The sequence below is a fragment of the Petaurus breviceps genome, unplaced genomic scaffold (genome assembly GCF_028583685.1).
Source record: "Petaurus breviceps papuanus isolate PSGF00001 unplaced genomic scaffold, PetGlider_PUasm1.0 189, whole genome shotgun sequence".
Classification (NCBI taxonomy): domain Eukaryota; kingdom Metazoa; phylum Chordata; class Mammalia; order Diprotodontia; family Petauridae; genus Petaurus; species Petaurus breviceps.
Window position 1 is genome coordinate 7,635,995 of NW_027185809.1, and position 13,999 is coordinate 7,649,993.

The window sequence follows — 13,999 nt, forward strand, 5'->3', positions numbered from 1 at the left end:
TATAGTTTCCCCCCCCCATCATGTCTCAGTTCTCAGTGGGACTATTTTTGGGGGGTGGGCGGCATGAGGAGACCCGGGGAGCATTTGGGGGACTATCACCGCTGAGGCAGGAGAACTGATTAAGCCTGATGGATGGCTTGCTTCCCCAGTGTCTGTGACCTGCGTGGCGATAGGACACAAAGGGCTAGTCCATCCATCTCTGGAGGGCTTTTCTCTGTTTGCTTTGGAATTTGGCGGGCATGAAACATTGTTAGGGCTTTAAAGGGGTGTGTGTGGGAGGAGGGGGGATCTCTCCTTGACCGTCATGTTCTTCCAAAGGGTGATTTTGTCCTCTTGATGAGCAGAGAAGCAGCCAAGAAGTAACTCTCGGGTCTTCCGGAAGGTGAGACCAAATGGCCGTTGCCACCACATTTATCTCATTTATCTTTGTTCTCCCTCTTCTCCTTAATCGCCCACTTTCCGCTCCTGACTTTCGCTCTTTTCAAGTAATTCAAAACCCTTCTTGCAGAGATCGGACAAACCTCAGGACCGAATATGGACCAGTGTCTGTGGTTTTTGCAGAGAAAGACGGAGTTCCCTGAAACAGGACCACAGGAGCTGCCTTTCGCAGAAGGGGTTGGGAGGGGGGATTTAGAGGAATAGGGGTGAAGGGTGGGGGGGGGGCAGGGTTCTTGCTGAAGGCTGACAGGCGTCATTAGAATGCCATTTTCTGCAACTAAAGTTCAGCAAGGCTTCCTGTCGGTGACCCGGGAATAATTAAATGAAATGAAATGAGTGCATATATGTGAATATTCATATATGCATATATAACATGTGTATTCACGTGAGTGTGTGTGTGTACTGTGAACTGCCCTGACCCCAGTTTGAACAGATAGGGACTTCCTGCCCGGTAAGTGAGGGTTGGGGTGGGGGTGGGGGGACATGTGTCTCACATTCCCAAGGACTTGGCAGTTCATTGTCCTGTGTTCCCAACGTCCCCACCTATGCTGAGATCTCAGAATGAAATGGAGAGGAAAGATTGTGATGTGAAATATTAAACTCTAGGGCCCTGAAACCAGTCCCCTCCCTGACAGTAAAAAGTGGAATAAAAAGACCTCTCCTCCCCTCTTCTCTTTCACCCTAGCTCCCTCCCTCTTCATCTCTTGTTCTCTCTGTTTGTGTCTCTACAAAGCGGGGTCACTTGTATTTATTTAAAAGGAAGTTCAGTGAGAAACCAGCTTTTAAGAAGCAGCCCAAGTGGAAATGTGCCCGAGCTCAGGTGAGTTTCTTCCCTTGCCACTTTTGTGAGGTGGGGGAAAAATAGTCTCTCCTGCCCCCTGTTGGTAGTTTGGGGTGGTGAGTACTGTGGAAGATAGGAAAGTGAGTGGGAGATCTTTGGAGTGCTTGCCTTCTTAAGGACTCCAAGCTAGGCCTAGAATTTTTAATGTTTTCCTGGGTAGCTGAAGCACTTGATCAGCAGCTATAGAGTTCTGTGGTCAGATGACAGATTTAGATATCTCTACGGAGCTCCATGGTGACTTGTGAATTGGACGCCCACTGCTTTGGTTTCATCAGTCTGAGAATGATGCCAAGGGCTGGGTGTCACACAGGGACAGCCAAGCTCGCTGGGAAGGGATTGCTGCTTCTCCCAAGTGAGGAAAATACATCCAAGGTATTCTCAGTTGGAGTTACTGTAAACAATGCTATTTTTAAAGACTGGTCTTCCATCTGTGAAATGAGAGAGTTGGATCATATGTCCTATAGATGCCCCTTCCAGCTCTAAATCTGTGGTCCAGGGTGATCCCTCTGTGGAAATTCTCTTTCTTTCATTTCTCTTTGCTATTATTGCTGTTCTGTATGATTGGAAACATCTGCCTTCACTGTCCCTGGCTGTAAACTCAGGGAATCTGGGCTCAGTTTACCCCTCTCATCAATATGACTTTGGCTGTCAATTAACCTCCTTGGGCTTCTGTTTTCTCATCTGTAAAATGAGGAGTTTGGACTAGATGGCCTCTGAGGCCCCTCCCAGACCTAGATCTATGCACCCATGATCCCTAAAACACTGCCTACAAAACCAAATGGTAGTTCTGCTCTGGGTATTGTTATGTTTCTTATTTGATCATCATAGGTGACAGAATGATATTTTGCCATACGGAGGGACAGAGTTTCAGCATGAGCAAAGGCCAAATGTCTGTGAAACCTATGACAGTAGTAAGTGTGCTAAGGGAAGTAGATAATGGGATCTGTATGGGGGAGCTAGGAGAGGGATGAGTTATTAAGCTTCTTTATTTGTAATCACACTCCCCCTCTGGTACATAGTATCCTCTGAGGTGTCTCCTATCAGCCTATGAGGGAACTGGGGGCTCAGCGATAGTCCTTCCTGCCCACGATCAGATGGAGACAAAGTGGAGTCCAAAATGATGTGCTTTACAAGTGCCCCTGTAGAAATCCGAACTAGAACATTCTTTGATCAGTGGGCTTCACTCCAAGTAATCCAGCCTTCCTGGAAAAGAGACTACGGTGGCAGAGAATGAGGGTAGTAGGCCAAGGAGAGGAGCTCACTGAGTCAGGGGGGGGACACTGCTTAACTCTTTCTGTATTTGTCTGACTTCTATGTAGAAAAAGAGTCACAGTTTCTAAATATAGATAGCATTCATCATCTCTTTTTTGGAGAGTAGAGGGAAGATGTTCACAAGACCCAAAGGTGTGTGTTTCAGTCCACTGCAGGGCTAATTCATCATACTGCAATACTCTTGTATTGATTCAACCAAATAGCAATTAAAGGGAAATCTATAACAAAGTGGCTTGAGAGAGTTTGGCCATAAATGTTCATTGGAGTTCGTATTAAAGTAATGATTCACCTAGAAAAAAAAAGGAATCAGAAGCCTTTGCCTATTATGTGTTTTGGTAGCTGACAATGAGCGAAAGAATGAGCCAAGGAATGTCTTAAACTCTACTTTTTAAGATGCCATCCACCATTCAGTATTTTGCGTACTCCTTGGTAAGTTTTTAGATGAGAATTGTGTAACAGTGGGAGGTTTCAGGTGTAAGGGAGATGATAAGTATGTGAGGGGACTGTGTGTGACAGTTTTGTTCTCTAAGATAGAGTGAAGCCTTTTCACCAATCCTTGCTGCATGCTGTGAGTTACCTGACATGCGTTGTCTCGGGGGCTGGCCCTTGCCTAAAGTTGCTGAATGTAGTATTTCTTCATTCTGTATTTGTTTTATACACAAAAGCTGCATAGAGCTCAATCTCGCCCACCAGCAGTATTTGTATGTGTTAAACATAACATCCCTCTGCAGTCCAAGTTGGCTTTGGGGATCATGGCTGCACACAGAAATTGAGCTTGATTGCATTCTTGTTTTTATTGTCTGTCCACAACCCTGGCTATTTGTGTTCCCAGCTTTGATTATAAGCAATAGGAAAGATCCCTTTTGTCCTGGACACCCTTAAAATACCACCATAGAACAGAACTGGTAGGAACTCCATTCTCCTCCACTCACAAAACTACTCCGGGGACAGTTTTGCTAATTTAACCGCGACGTTTTTCTTCTCTCTTTTCCCCATCTGTGACCCGACTTTCAATGAAGTGCTCATTTTTGGTTTTTGTGTTTTTGCTTTAAGGAAATTTTGCCAATAACCCCCCTCCCCAAAGAATATTTTCTTCGTCCCGGGATTCATGGGAGCTTGCAGTTTAGTGCTGTTTTCACCATTCCCCTTGTAACTTCACTTAGGAGAAATTTGGCATCACGTTCCATTGTGAGTATCTGTTGGCTTTTCAGCAGTGCCATGGCGTGAAATGTTCAGAAGTCAGAGATCTCCTTTTTCCCTGCTTGTGCTCACACTGACCACTGAGGAGCTCTTTGTAACCCCCCGAAATGGGAGAACTAAAGGAGGCAGAAAAATCCCAGTTAGCAAGAAATAGCATTTTTATGGAGCAGAAGGAATGCTAGAAAAGTCAGTAAACGGCCAGGCCTTCGGGAGTGGGGGGAGACTTTGCCAGCTGCTTATTTGCTCTGGAGTACAAAAGCAGCCTCCCTCTGTGATATCCCACCTTCATTTCTAGGCACTGTGCATTACTGGCTGAATGCACCTTTCCACAATACTGTCCATCACATTGCTATTGATAGATTAAAAGTAAGATGAACTCTAAACACACCTGATACAGGTGGCTCTTTGCCTTTCAGTTTTGAATGGCCGACAGCCACCTGGCTGCCAGCTCCCCCATTCACGGTACCTCCACAACCACTGCCATTGCCACTGCCATGGTCAGAGAAAGGAACTCCCTCCTCTGACAGACAGTCTTCTCTTTGTGCCTGTTTGTTCTTCCCAAATCAAGTCTTTCAGCAGAGTTGAGAGGGTTGGGGAAAACCTGTCCAGGGAACAGCTTTTGTAAACCTGCAAAGGTGAAAAGAGCCTAATACAGGTTAGAAAATTGCAAAGAGTTTCTTTTTACTACCTTCCATTGCCCTAATTTCTGTGGCCAAGAGAAGAACAAGACAGTGGAAAGACCATGTGGGTAATTTCTGGCTAATTGTGCTCATTCAAAATTTTTTTGCTCATGTTTTCTGCTCAACCCTGTGAAAAAGCAAGGAATGAATAAATTCTTTTGTAGTGAGATTGGTGGTGATGCTTATGCAGAGGTGCTATACTACCCCTGGCCAGTTTAGGGCAACTTCATGGTCAAAATCTAGGGATTTTCCTAGAGTTGTGAGAAAGGAAGGAAGGGAGAAAGAAAGAAAGAACAAAAGAAAGAAGGAAAGAAAGAAAGAAAGAAAGAAAGAAAGAAAGAAAGAAAGGAAGGAAGGAAGAAAGAAAGGAGGGAGGAAGGAAAGAAGGGAGAAAGAGAAAGAAAGGAAGGAAGGAAGGAAGGAAGAAAGAAAGAAAGAAAGAAAGAAAGAAGAAAGAAAGAAAAAGAAAGAAAGGAGAGAGGGAGGGAGGAAGGAAGGGAGAAAGAAAGGAAGGAAGAAAAAAGAAAAAGGAAAGAAAGGAAGGAAGGGAGAAAGAGAAAGAAAGGAAAAAAGAAATGAAGGAAGGGTGAGATGAAGGAAGGAAAGAAGGGAAGAAAGAACAAAGAAAGAAGAAAGAGAACGAAAAATAATGAAAATGAAAAAGGAAGAGATAAAGAGAAATAAGAAAGAAAGAGAAGAGAGACAAAGTTTTTTATTGGCAATAATTTTTGACAATTGCTGAACCAGGGTTGCTGGGGTTCTTATTCTCCCCAGGCAACTTTAAGAGGTAACTCGATTTTCAACCTTGCTCTATAACTGGATAGGAAATTACTTCGTCTGGAATTAGGCAAGGCTAAGACTGTATAGTAACCCTTGGAGTCTCTGTCCACAGCAGTTCCAGGTTCATTTGTTTCACTTTCCCTTGACTGAGATAACATATTCCAGAGGCTAGGGAAAAGCCAAGGTGGTATATGGAAAAGCAGTTTAAGTGGGAATGTTGCTTCTTATACAGGCAAGAGATTAGCCCCTGATCCATGGGGGAAATTTTTTTGCAAGTGGGCTTTAGCTATATTTGGCTCCCTGGCTTATCAAAGGTTGAAGCTATGAGGTGATGTTAGCATTATAGTTTTTTCACTAGTAAGACTTTTTTTTTCTCTTTTTGTAAGATGTTGGAGCCCCCAGCAATTACCATTTGGAGAATTGGGCTTGGTGTCTATTAGAATTTCTCTGATACTACTTAATTCACATGAGGGAGGCTATCTGATTATCCCACCATTTTAGACATAAGGAAATGGACCAGTGATTTTTTTTTTTAATTTTAGGACTATTAAATCTGAATTCACAGAAGTTACATTTTAGAACTCCTTCTGGGAGGGGGGCAGTATCTCTTATTCGAGGTCACTATGAAAGTTCTGTTTAAATGTATCAGAATAAATGTTTTCAGAAGAATTCTTGGAGTTGACGCAAAGATTTTTACAATTATTCCCCTTCCCAAGAAAAATAAAAAATATGACAAAACCACAACTCTTATTTTCAATACTTGGATATTTACTTGTCTGAGAAGAGAATGCTATGAAAGTCTATGTTCTCAGCAGTAACTTGCAGACATGGAAACTAAAAATTCTCTATTTAGTATGTACTGATAACTGCCAATATGATCTGAGTTGGACCGTGAGCACACTGATGCCAGGGCTAATCCAACCAGATAAATCTCAGAGCACAAAATAAAAGAGCCAGGCTATTTTCTCTTTGTTTTCCTCACAAGAATTATTCTCTTTTCCATTAAGTGATATCAGATGCTTCTATCCAGGATAAATCTCCAGGAAGAAAAATGAATATGTATGTAAATGATTATTCATATCTCTCTTTACCCCTACTCACCCCCAACCTTTTTGTATTGGAGGGTAAATTGCTCAGGAGGCCTAGTTAGCTTTCTATGATGTGCCAAGGCTGAGAATGTGAGGTCACAAGGTCATAGATCTAATGCTTAGGAGGCCCTAAAAGTTATCAACTTCAGTTTTCTCATTAAGATTGAAAGTCATTAAGATTTATTTTATTAAAAATTTTTCATTATGAACTTAATAAAAACTAGCAAATATAAACATTTCAAAATGTATAAACAAAGAAAGACCATGTATGAAGCTTTGGCTTTCTGCTGTGCACTCTGTCATTCTCTCCCCCCTGCTCCCACACACTGTGTATAGCTTAAATATTTTTGTTTTGTTTTTGTAACGTGGTAGTCCCAACACTGCCCTGTTTATCTAGGTGTCCTTTTGAACTTCTACTCTTTTCCGTTTATTCTTTAAAAATGATTCCTTTATGCTAGGAAGCCAGGTGAATAGTGAATAGCACGGTGAATATAGTATTTGGCCTAGAACCAGCAAGACCTGAGTCCAAATGTGACCACAAAACGTTCCCTGGCTGTGTGATCCTGGTCAAGTCACCTAACCTCTGTTTGCCTCAATTTCCTCATCTGTGAAATGGGGATAATAATAACATTACTTTCCAAGATTACTCTGAGGTTAAAACGAAATATTTGTAATGTGTTTTGTCAACCTTAAAGTTCTGTGTAAATGCTATTTAACTACATATATATAGATATATGAACTACTTTATATATGCCATATATATAAAAAAAAAACTACTTTTCCTTTTCCTTTAGTGCAACTAACTCCTACCCTTTACTTCCCTCAACTCTGCCCCTTAAAAAAAAAACCAAAAAGTTTTCCTTTGTAACAAATAAGCATAATCTTGAAAATCATATCCATGAATTGTCTGTGTCTGACAATGTCTCCTTCCAGACCTCTAATCCAATATCTCTCCACCTTAACCCACCATTCTAACAGAGAAGGGCATCGTACGCCCTTCTTGTCTCTCCTGTCAGAGCAGAGTTATCTGACAATGTTGGAATGGAATTTCCCTTGTACATAAAGGTTGTTTGATTTTTCTTTGTTACAGCAGCCATTAGCATAGTGTTTGGCACACAGTAGGAACTTACTAAATGCTTTCTGATTGATTCATTTAGTGGTTTCCAAATACTATAAGTCTAAGAAAAAACGTTTGTCTTAATGGGATCACCTCCATCAAAAAAATTTTTCTCTGTCGATTAATAATTGTTCCCACAGCTATAGAACTGATGGGATGCTTGGAGAAATTTTCAAATTGCTTTCCTTACAACAACCCTGTGATGTGGACAGTGTAAGCATGGTTATTCTGACTTCTATGGCTTAGGGACCTGAAGTTCAGAGAGGTTAATTGATTTGCCCAGAAGTGACCCAGGGTTCTGGAAGGCTAGATCAATAGAAGAAAAGCTCTGGAAGCTGAGAAGACTTCAAGGATGGGCCTGATAATGGTAGATGTGTCCATTGTTCAAGTTGTTCAAGCCCTGCTAAGTTTGGAGAGTTTCATGATCAGAAGGTTGGTCAGCAAGTGGCAAATGTTTTGGCTTCAGAAATGTGCAAAACCTTTTAGTAAGGCAGGTTCTAAGCCTGGAGGAGAGGTCTACAAAGCCTCAAGGAGTCTGGAGAAAGATTTCCAGGATCCATGAACTTGGACAGGAAAAAATTACATCTTTATTTTCACTAAACTCTAACTGAAGTTTAGTATTTCCTTTGATTATTTTATCTAAAAAAACAACAGCAATCCACCATTATTCTGAGGTCCATAAGCTTCACCAGACAGTCAGAAGGATCGATGACATAAAATAGTAGTAGTAGTAGTAGCAGTAGTAGTGGTGGTGGTAGTAATAGTAGTATTAGAGGTAGTTGTGGCTGTAGCAGCTAGCACCTTCAGGTTTTCGAAGCATTTTACAGATATAACCTTGTTTGATCTTCACAACAGCCCTAGGAGGTATATTAACCCCATTTTGTACATGAAGAAACTGAGGCAGACAGGTTTTGACTTGCCTAGGGTCACACAGCTAGTAAATGTCTGAGGTAGGATTTGAACTTGAGTCTTCTTGATTCCAGGTCCAGAACTTTTACACTAAGATGTGAAGGGCTCGAGATCTGTGTTGGTGGAGGGAAGTACTCACAGAGCTTTGATGTGTTGCAATATTTAGACTCCCTACCCACTTTTAGAACTGTGTCCTTTGAAATATTGTGTAGGCTCATCACCCATTGTCCAGTTGATACACATGTTTCCTATTAATACGCAGTTTACAGTCTTTTAAGCAATGTCAGCTCCAGGCACACCCTCGATGTCAGTTCACCTAAGCTTCCTTCTGAGGTGTCTGGATGTCTCATGTTTGTGGATGCCTTTGTACAATGCTCACAGGTTGGCATTCTTGACCGGCTCACTACCTGCACTATGGAATTTCTTGCTTAATCAGGATTGTATCTTTTGTGCATTTCTAATGAACTGGGCTCACCGTCTTGTGGTAGAAAAACAGATGTCCAAATAGTGGGAAAGGAAACAGGGTGAAATCTCTGGACTCATGCTATTTGGAGTGAATCCAGGAATATTACATTTGTCTAGGACTTTCTAATATCTTGCCATTGCTTGCAAGCAGTCAGTCTAGATTATCATAGTTGGCATGTCAACCTATATAGTCTTAAAAGGACTTTTGAAGCATGCATAAATCATCTGACTTGGATGGTGTCCTGAGAGGCATGCCCCAAACTCTTGAGATGAAGGCAATTTTTGTCTCCTATCCCATTAACGGGTCATCTTTTTTTACTCTTTCTTGTTGGGTCTAGAGAATGAAGATCACAGCCAAGGAAGTCCCAAAATGCCAGAGTGCCTAGGACTTGAGTCCCAGGTGGGGTTTGGAATCGAAACTGGGACTTTGCTACATAGGAACCAAGGTTCCTGTGCCATCCCACCTGCAATCCAGGCTCTAAGGTTACGATTATCTGAACTCCTGAGTCTAGTGGACTGGTTTGCACACGAAACTAAGAGTGACAAATGACACAGAACAGGAACCCCTTGTCTCATTTCTCAGAGCTGGGGGGGGGGGGGGGGTTAAGAGGGAGAGAGCAGAGGAAGGAATACCTTCCCCTCTCCCTGACTCAGTTCATGGCACCAGTGCTATGGGTGAAACGTGATCTTTACCCTTTGGACCCAACAGGAAAGAGTACAAGTCAAAAATGAGACAGAAAGAGGGGGATCTGTCTCAGTCTTACCACCTTTAAAGAAACAGCCTTTTCTAGCTTCACAGTCAACCAAAGGAGGCTACACCCAGAGTGTCTCCATTTTAGGAGATGTAGCCATGCCCAGGCAAGCCCTTCAGGTCACCTCCATATTAGATGATCTGGAAATATGACAAAAGCCCCAATATACAATAGTGTGTGGTTAGTTAACTTTCATGGCTGTGACCTGTTTCTATACCTAAGTAAGCCCTTTGAAGAAGGATTGCATTTTTCCCTTCTTGTCACATGTCTTACCCAATAGCAAGCTGCTTGAGGGCTGGGACTATTTAATTATTGTCATTCTCTCTCCAACACTCCATACAGCACTTGATGGTAGGTACTAAATAAATGCTTGTTGATTGAGTTTCTTGTATCCTGCTCCAATATCAAGCACACATCTGAAGGCATAGTATAGGCTGAATTTAAAAGAATTGAATTTAGCCTATCTTGACCAATATATCCCAAATTAAAGTCTTATTATAGATAAGAAATAGTTTACTTGCTGCAATTTTAACAACTAAAACATTTTTAATGACTTTTAGAAAGAGAAAATGTATTTCTGAATGATTTCAGTTGTCCTTTTTGAGGCTGATAAGACAACCAAGTGTTTTCAAAATGTTTCCGTCATTTATTTTCAGTGGGAGAAATGCCCTCTGGTGGAAGAAAATGTATAGAAATATTTTCACACAATTTCAGAACTGCAAACAGTTTTTTAAAGGAAGTGGCTTATTGTACCTCTTGAATAACCTATTTATGGAGGAAATCAGTCTTCTTTTTTCAAAGAGAGGAAGAGGGAGAGCATTTTGATTATTTAAATATTCAATGTGAGAATAGTGCTATAATTGTTAGCATTTCTGCATTTTCTTCACTGTTCGGAATCCCAGCCAGCCTGCTTTCTTTTCTTTGTTGGCTCTGGGTAAACACCGCAGTGTTGCCCTTGCTGGAGGATATTTCAGTCTGAACTACCTTCTCACACTGTAACGCTTTGCAATGGATAAATGCTGCGTTTGGTTTCAGAGAACCTATGTTCGAATTCCAGCTTTGCCGTTTATTGCTTATGTGACTTTGGGTAAGTTATATCCTCTCTGTTCAGTTTTTTTAATTGGTAGAGTGAGGGAGTTGTATTAGATGATCTCCAAAGGCCCTTCTAGTTTGAAATCTATATTTCTTTAAGCCTCTTCTCTCTCCAGGGCTGAGCCTGGGTTCTTACAAGCAACTTCTAAGAAGGGAAAAAAGAAATGAGACTCTTCCTTCCTAACAAAGACTACTACTAACATTTGTATGCATGCTTTAAAGTTTTAAAAGCATTTCTTGTGTCATCTCATTTAAGGCTCATAATAGCCCTGAGAGGTAGAAACTAGTAACTATTCCCACATCCAGGTAAGGGAACAGAACTTCAGAGAACCTGAAAATTGTATTTAGTCACCCAGCTAGTAAATGTTAGAGATGTCATTCAAACCCAGGTGTTCCTGAAATCAAGTATAATCATCTTTCTGCTACACTAGTGACTCTCATATAACAACATAATATTTTATCAATGATCATTCCTCTTAAGTATCTCAGCTCATGCAGGACCCTATATGGGCAGTGTCCTAGTTAGTGCCTTATAGGTTAAAAGAAACATTGAACAGCAGTTTTTTGTTTGTTTGTTTTTTGCTTTTGTTATATAGAATACTAATTGTAGTAGCTTGCATTTTTAACCCAGTGAGTTGAAATAAAGCAACTCAATAATTTCAATACTATGGGTAGAAAATTTCCTTCTAAAATATTTTATAGGTACTCTTTTTTTTCAACATTGCTTTCATTTTCCAGTGACTTTTAGTACCTTCTGTTGACAAATATAAATACAATCCAGTACAAACAAAACATCTGCCTGTCTGAAAAAATGTATGCCTCATCCCTCACCTGTAGGCTATCACCTCTCTGCTCCAAGGTAGGAGGTATTCCATAGGTTGCTACAAATCATCAGAGGTAAGCAGGTGTGGTTGAGTACAAGCACAGGGCAGGAGTCACCCTGAAGCTGGGGGTGCTGGGCCTGGGGTAACTGGTGTCATTTCTGTTCCTCTTGTGGCAGTTACCTGATAATGCTAGGCATCTCTGCTGGCCATCTGAATGAAGCTGATAAGGCAAATTTTCTGACCTCCAATTGCAGAGCTAAATAGTGAGCAAATGATTGACTGTAGCATAGAAAACAGCACAAACAAAGGAAATGTGGGGACTTGATTCAGAGTTATAACACCAACTGAGTCAGGCCTTGAAACACTCAGCCCTTAACTCCATGATGTTCTTGCTTCTCATTCTCCCTGTAATGCAATTAATTTACCATTATGTATCCCATCACCATCTGAGTTTAAGTTTCATATTCTTTTTGTTAAAGTGAATGTTTCAGACACTTAAGGAAAGCCATTTTTAGACATTTCCCTTGACTATGCGTTTAATGAGTGGGGGGCAAATTTTGTAAGAGAGGACATGAGAAAAGTTTCAGTTTGGTCAAGAGGCTGGGGAAGAGGATAGATGTGGATTAGATCATAGATTTAGGGTTGTAAATGGCCATAGAAGTTGTATAGTGTCCTCTTTGTATTTGACATATGAGGAAACTGAGACCCAGAGAGGTTAAGTGATTTACCCAAGGTCACACAAGTAGTGCGAAAGAGAAAGGATTTCAACTCAGGTCCCAACCACAAATCTAGCACTCTTTGGCAACTCCCTCTCCTTTGTATACAATAGGCTCTCAATGAATGTTTGTTTCCATCCTAATATCCTACTATAGCTGGAATCAGGAATGTCAGATTGTTTTAACACACTCTATGGAAGTGATTAGAAAGAGGACTCTGATTGAGACAGCGTGGACTCCATGCCACGAGGCTGACTAAGACCATATGAAGCTCATTGACATGGTACTTTGAAGAGCAATGCAGTATTTACATTCCTGCCAGTGGACCTTATGGAGTAGACAGGGAGGCTGTGTAAATAGCGTTACTAAAGGCCTACTTCCAGACCAGAGAGAACTGTGAAGTGGGGACACAGACATGAAAAGAAATGTCTTTGGCAGAAAAAAACGCTGATCGTGTGTTTAGCAGAGAACAAAGCCTGTTCTGTGATTGTCTTGAAGGATCGGTGGGGGAGCAGATGATGCTTGTTTAATGCAATGGTAAATGGCTGTGGCAATTAATCAAATAATAAGAAAGGGCTTCTTCCCCAGCATTAAGGGGGGGGGGGTGGTGGTGGTGGAGAGGAGTGGTGGGTTCTCATTTGAGGAGTTTCTTATCTGTACTGCAGAATTTGTATGTTTCTCTCATTGTGGGCATCTTAGCTTGAATAAATGGTAACCAGCTGTAAGGTTTCCTATGAATACACATGTTCACCTCACTGTTGTTGTTATTCGGTCGTGTCCAACTCTTTCTGACCCAATTTTGGATTTTCTTGGCAACCATATAGATAAGGAAATTGAGTTCAAAAGAGTTAAGTGATTTGCCCAGGATCACACATAACTAGTAAGTGTTCAAGGTTGGATTTGAATGCAGGTCTTCTGACCTAGCACTCTATGCACCAATCTACTTAGCTGCCTGTAATGAGAAGCAAAGCCAAAATTCAATCTAAGGCCACCTGAGTCCAGATCTACTTCTAAATCTCATAAAACACACTATCTTTTTAGCTGTTGGGCCAGTGTTGGCCCCTTAGCAGAGACAACTGGTGAGAGGTAATCAAAGTTGTGTTCATGAAGACACCACGCAACTAGAACCATGAACCTCCTCTTACCTGTGGAGGGCCTGTCTATCTGGTAACACTGAGCTGCTGGGCCCACCGATTGTAAGAGACCGAACCAGGGCAGTGCAACTGAGATTTAATGTTGAGGCGCCTGGCAGTACTTTAAGTCAGAGGCTCATAGGTTCACAGATTTAAAACTGAAATGGAATTTAGACATCATTTATCTAGTCCAGAAGTGGAGTACTGGACCTAGAGTCAGGAAGACCTGAGTTCAAACCTAGACTCAGATACATGCTAGCTGCGTGACCCTGGGCAAGTCACATAACTCAGTTTGCTTCGGTTTCCTCATATGTAAAATGAGCTGGAGAAGGAAATGGCAAACCTCTCCCCTATCTTGGCCAAGAAAATCCTAAAAAGGGGTCACATTTATGTGATGACCAAGTTGGTCTCATACCTGGGATTGAGGGCTAATTCATTATCAGGCAAATAGGCAAAAGGACTCATGAAGAGTCAGACAAGGCTGAAAACGACTAAACAACAACAGAAATCTAGAGGTTTCAAATACTTGACCCACTGAAGACACATTTCACGACACTTTCCCTGACTGCAAAAATGACTCATTAGAGATCAAGCATTTACAGGTTTGTTACCAAGTAGGTGGACAAAAAGTGGTGGGAGGGACCAGGAGTGCTCTTGGGACCTGGGTTTGTCAGGGGGATAAGCTTGTGTGT

General features: G+C 41.5%; 1 long non-coding RNA gene across 1 annotated transcript in view; it reads left to right on the plus strand.

Moving 5' to 3' along the window:
- The first annotated feature begins 274 nt into the window (after nucleotides 1-274).
- The window catches only part of LOC138163997 (uncharacterized), an 87,783-nt gene continuing 74,058 nt past the window's right edge, over nucleotides 275-13,999 (plus strand). The window contains exon 1 of the long non-coding RNA XR_011168972.1: nucleotides 275-382. This is a non-coding gene — a long non-coding RNA (uncharacterized lncRNA). The remainder of the gene's footprint in view (nucleotides 383-13,999) is intronic.